Raw genomic sequence first — 5,390 nt, forward strand, 5'->3', positions numbered from 1 at the left:
CTCTGGGAAAAAAAAAAAAAAGAAGAGGCTGGACGCAGTGGCTCACGCTTGTAATCCCAGCACCCCGGGAGGCCAAGGCAGATGGACCACCTGACATCAGGAGTTCAAGACCAGCCTGACCCACATGATGAAACCCTGTCTCTACTAAAATAACAAAATTAGCTGGGCATGTTGGCGCATGCCTGTAGTTCCAGCTATTTGGGAGGCTGAGGGAGGAGAATTGCTGGAACCCGGGAGGTGGAGGTTGCAGTGAGCCAAGATCATGCCATTGCACTCCAGCCTGGGCAACAGAGCGAGACTCTGTCTCAAAAAAAAAAAAAAAAAAAAAGTGTTGGGTTTTTTGTTTTCAGGTGTGATACTGGTATTGTGGTTATGTTTTAAAAGTCTTGATGTTTTAGCTTGGTGCGGTGGCTCAGGACTGTAATTCCAGCTACATGGGAGGATTGCTTGAGACCAGGACTTTGAGACCAGCCTGAACAATATAGTGAGTTCTGTCTCAAAAACAAAATAAAAAAAAAGTTGATCTTTATATTTTAGAGTTATATACTGCAATACGTATGAATGAAATGCTATGAAATTTTGGATTTGTTTCAGAATAATCCAGTGTGTGTGTTTTGAGGGGAAGCAGATAAGACAGGGTTGGTAATAGGATGATAATTGTTGAAGCTAGCTGATGAGCACATAGGGCTTGATTATACTATTACTTCAAGTTTTGTACACGTTTGGACGTTTCCATAATAAAAAGTAAAAACATAATTACGTGCTTCAAGTCTCAATCCCTAGGTCTCTTACACTCTGGGAGCGGATTTAATAAATTCAGCAAATGCACTTGAGGTTAATAATGGATTAATACATTGCTGTGGCTAGAGAACATTTACATTTTGACATGGGTCTTCAATATCTTAATCTAAAGAAGCAAATATTGTGGAAATTTCAGACACTACCTCAATCTGACAGGGGAAGTATTTTGTATTAGTTCTAACTTTCCCCTTCCCTAATTTACCCATGTATAGAATTGGTCCTCATCCCTGACTGTGGGGAGACTTTTGATAGTTATTACCTTTTCTTTCTTTCCTTCTTTCCTTCCTTCCTTCCTTCCTTCCTTCCTTCCTTCCTTCCTTCCTTCCTTCCTTTCTTTCTTTCTTTCTTTCTTTCTTTCTTTCTTTCTTTCAATTTTTTTGAGACAGAGTTTCACTCTGTCACCTAGGCTGGAGTACAGTGGCACAATCTGAGCTCACTGCAACCTCTGACTCCCAGGTTCAAACAATTCTCCTGCCTCAGCCTCCCGAGTAGTTGGGATTACAGGTGCCTGCCAGCATGCCTGGGCAATTTTTGTATTTTTAGTAGAGATGGAGTTTCACCCTTTTGGTCAGGCTGGTCTCGAATTCCTGACCTCAGGTGATCCCCCCACCTCGGCCTCCCAAAGTGCTGGGATTATAGGAGTGAGCTACCATGCCCAGTCAACTATTACCTTTTCTAAGAATGCTTTATAACATCATGGCATTTCAAATTGTGTAACATTCAGAATGTTTTCTGTTGTATCCATTCCTACGTCTTCACTACTTTCCTGGGACTTGACAGGGCATATTGAATCTATCCTGTAAAGCATGGGAACAAATAAGGATTCCAAAACGTGAATTGGATTTAGTTAATTTTCGTTTCTCCATCTCTCCGTACAGACGGGCAGCATGAGTGAACATCTAGTATGTATTTGATATGCGCTCAGTTGATACCGTAAAGAGATTTATAAAATGATGCCAACTTTGAGGGGTTCACACTCTAGGGGAAAGACTGTACTGTCAAAGTGGATACATTTGGAGGTTGAGGGCTTCACGGAGAGGAGGAAAGTTGTGCTGAGCCATGCAAATAAGCAGAAGCTCATCACCCACCCAATTTATGTCAGAATCAGAATCCAAAGCCAGGGACCCACCAACCAACCGTCTGGCCCAGCACAGTTTCCGTGTGGCAATTCCACTTCGGTTTTCTCATCTTACATCGCAGTGTATTTTGTTTCTTGTAACTCCTGCAGGATTTTTCTTAAAGCCTTACGTGGTGCTATTATCACGTGGCACAAAATGAAGCCGACCTGTTTGTGTGTGGGAATAGAGGGAGAATGACACTGCTGGGATGCAACGGATGGAGGGCGGAAAGCTGTCCAGCACCTTGTCTCTCCCAAGATATATAGCCCAGGGGCATTCCCATTCCTCCACGACACAAATCACAACTTCCTCGAGCTCTGATGGCTTCCCAGGTGGCTGACAGCATGGAGAACCTTGCTCATGTTTACCTGTTCTTGCATCCATTACTCACCTCTTCCCACATTCCCCTACACTTGCACACAAAGCCACAGAGTGGCTCAAAAAAAAAATGAAAAGCTTCCCCCCAACCCTATTCTAAAATGTCAAGTGTTTCAGTTTTGAGAAAAAAGAAAGCTGAAGAAACCATGACTCATGACATGGGCTGACAAACAACGGTCTGAAGGTATGCTGGTGAGTCACACCGTGGAGCTCTGCCTTTGTGTTGTGGTGAGGGCCGGGGCTGGAAGGAGCGTCATGGGGCCAGCCAGTAAAATTCCACTACTCTCCGAAGCCGATTGGGAGGAATTGAAAAACCCTGGGCTTTTTCCAGCCCCAGTGTAGTGGGTGACTTTGAGTCCTCTCAGGTATGGTGACCTGTATGGGAAATCAGGAAGAATGATTATTAATAACTGGAAAAACCCCCTATTATTATCTTTCCATGCCCAATGCCATGCTGAACCAGCTCTGCCTGCTTCTGCAAGCCGGTGAGGCTGCTGGATTTTCTCGAAGGGTATTGGGTTGCTAAGCAACAGTGCTGGCGGCGCCTATCATGCCCGGCGATGTCAGTGCCTGAGTGTGGCCTGCAGAGCACACTTGCTCCCCTCCCCGTCGCCTCCCCTCAACCCCTTCCCCGCCACATGAGAACAGTAATTTGCATCTCAGGGACAGGAGCTGTGCCAGGTGATTCTGTGTATAAAACAGCGCAGTGCAGCCCCTGAAGCACAAATACTGTTTTGGGTTACAAGGTGGTGCATGTGACGTATTTGAAAATACAGACTCATTTGTGTATACTCCCCCACATAAGGAGTGTAGGCTTCATCTAAAAGCCTGCATGTCAAATATTCCTTTCTAATACATCCTGGTGTGCTCTGCCTTGAAGTGTTTTTTTCCTGTCTGCCTGTCCAGCACCTTATTTATGCCCCATTCTGTCTCTCTCTCTCGTTGCCTTTGTTCCGCGGTCTCCTGGGTGATGGAGTTAGTGTTTGTGTGTAGGGATGTGTGGACAAGAGGGAGCTGATTTCTAGAGGTGAGACGGCCCTGTGGTTAACGGTTGGAGGCTGCTGTTGACAAGGCCTGTTGCTGTGGCAGTTTTGTTCCGGAAGTGGCCATTTTCTGGGCAGGGCTCCACCAGAGCCCCATCTGCCTGTGCCTTTGACTTCCTGTCAAGAGGCAGCAGGCTTCGTGAGCTGGGGAAGTGCCAGAGGCAGCCTTTCAGTTAGACAGACCTGGACCCAAACCCTTTCTCTTCCCCTAACCCTCTTTGGCATCTTGGCACGTGACTGTCCCCATTTCTGAAAAGGGTGTTCACAAGAACAGTCTGGCTGGGTTGTTGGGGTGCCTGAGTGTGATCGTGCATCTCCATGGCTGGCCATGGTGCTTATTCCATGGCAGATATTACCAGGATGCAGTGAGTCCCAGGAGGAAGGGCCTTTAAGATGTCATCTGGTTCCACACAGCAGGGAAGGGAACTGTAATTCCCCACTCTTCCTGTGGAGAATGAGGGCGGGCTCCGGATGGATGGCCAAAGGCTGCACAGAGGTGAACCTCCAGGGTAGGGTGGTTCTAGGCGCTGTTCACACTCCTGTCCCAGGGGTGTTTGGTCTGGGGCACATTGTGATATGTGTTTCCCTCCTTTCTTAAAATTAGCCCTTGGCGTCGGGGCCTTGCAGTGGACTGATGTCCCTCCTTAACTGAAGAGTCAGTCTGTTTATTTTTGGGGGGTCGTTTAGGGGGAAAAAAGTAGATATCTGAACAAAACTGGCTGGCAGGAACCTTTGGCTGACTGCCGGGCTTTGGTGGTGGTCAAGACCTGGAACTGAATTTGAGGCCTGGCCAGGGTGAAGGATGTCCCATAGGAGCCCGGGAGGATGACTCTGCCAGGCCTGCTTTTGACATCTCTGTCATGCTTCATGCTTTATGCTGCTCTGGGCCATGAAGCAAGAACTAAATCTGATGCCCAATTAAGGCCGAGCTCTTTTTTTTTTTTTTTTTGAGACACAGACTCACTCTGTTGCCCAGGCCATAGTGCAGTAGTATGATCATGGCTCACTGCAGCCTCAGTCTCCTGGACTCAAGTGATCCTCCCACCTCAGCTTCCTGAGTAGTTGGGAGTACAGGTGAGTCGGGTGAGTGCCGCCACACCTGGCTAATTTTTTTTTTTTTTTTTTTGGTAGAGATGGGGTTTTACTGTGTTACCCAGGCTGGTTTCAAACTCCTGGGCTGAAGGCCGTCCACTCACCTCAGCTTCCCAGTGTTGGGACTACAGGTGTGAGCCACTCATCTAGTCTAGCCTGAGCTCCTAAACAGGAAATGTGTGGCATGCCTTCTTTGAAGGTGGCTTTCTTATTCTGAGTTTTAAACCACAACCATTCTTATTCTGAGTTTTAAACCACAACCACTGAAGATGGTCAGTGCCTGCGGAACACATACCATTTCCGCTCAGAGAAACCATTCCTCCTTAAGGAAAGCTGGGGCCATTCCTGGTCTGGCGTTCCCAGTGAAGGAAGAGCCAAGTGGATGCCCCTCGACCCTGGCCCGAGGCGCTGGGTTATGGTCCAGCTGGGCACCCTACTCTTTAGGAGGTGGAGAGGGGAATAGAGGGATTGGTCTAGGTTTGTGTGGGTCAGAGACAGGTAAGAACAGTTATAGTAGTTGCCAGGCAAAGTAAATAGGAAGCAGACAGAAAGGCCCAGGCACGCAGGAGACCGCAGCTACAAGGGCAGGGAGAGGGACACGTTGGTGGAAAAGGGAAATGAGGAGGGGCTCTTGGAGATCCTGCCAAGGAGGCGTTCTCTGAACCTGTCCTGCTGACACACCCACTGCAGGGTCCACTGAGACAGCAAGGCAGGAAGGGTGGAAAGGGTCTGCCAGGGGCAGTGCCTGGCATGCACTAGAGGTTATGTAGAGTCTGGGATCAGTGACAGAAGATCACATCTAGAACCACGGTCAAGAATGTGAGCCAGATTTTCTGGGGCTCGGTCCTGGCTTTGTCACTTAACTGTGTCACTTGGAGCAAGTCACATACCTCTTGCAGACTCAGTTGCTCATCAAAAAAATGGGAATTGTATATATATATATATAAATATATATAAA

General features: G+C 47.5%; 1 long non-coding RNA gene across 1 annotated transcript in view; it reads left to right on the forward strand.

Moving 5' to 3' along the window:
• Window positions 1–3,287: 3,287 nt before the first annotated feature.
• LOC108536867 (uncharacterized) overlaps window positions 3,288–5,390 on the forward strand; it is a 22,321-nt gene continuing 20,218 nt past the window's right edge. The window contains exon 1 of the long non-coding RNA XR_001887640.1: window positions 3,288–3,324. This is a non-coding gene — a long non-coding RNA (uncharacterized LOC108536867). The remainder of the gene's footprint in view (window positions 3,325–5,390) is intronic.

The sequence above is a fragment of the Rhinopithecus bieti genome, unplaced genomic scaffold (genome assembly GCF_001698545.2).
Source record: "Rhinopithecus bieti isolate Rb0 unplaced genomic scaffold, ASM169854v2 scaffold_13207, whole genome shotgun sequence".
Taxonomy (NCBI): Eukaryota; Metazoa; Chordata; class Mammalia; order Primates; family Cercopithecidae; genus Rhinopithecus; species Rhinopithecus bieti.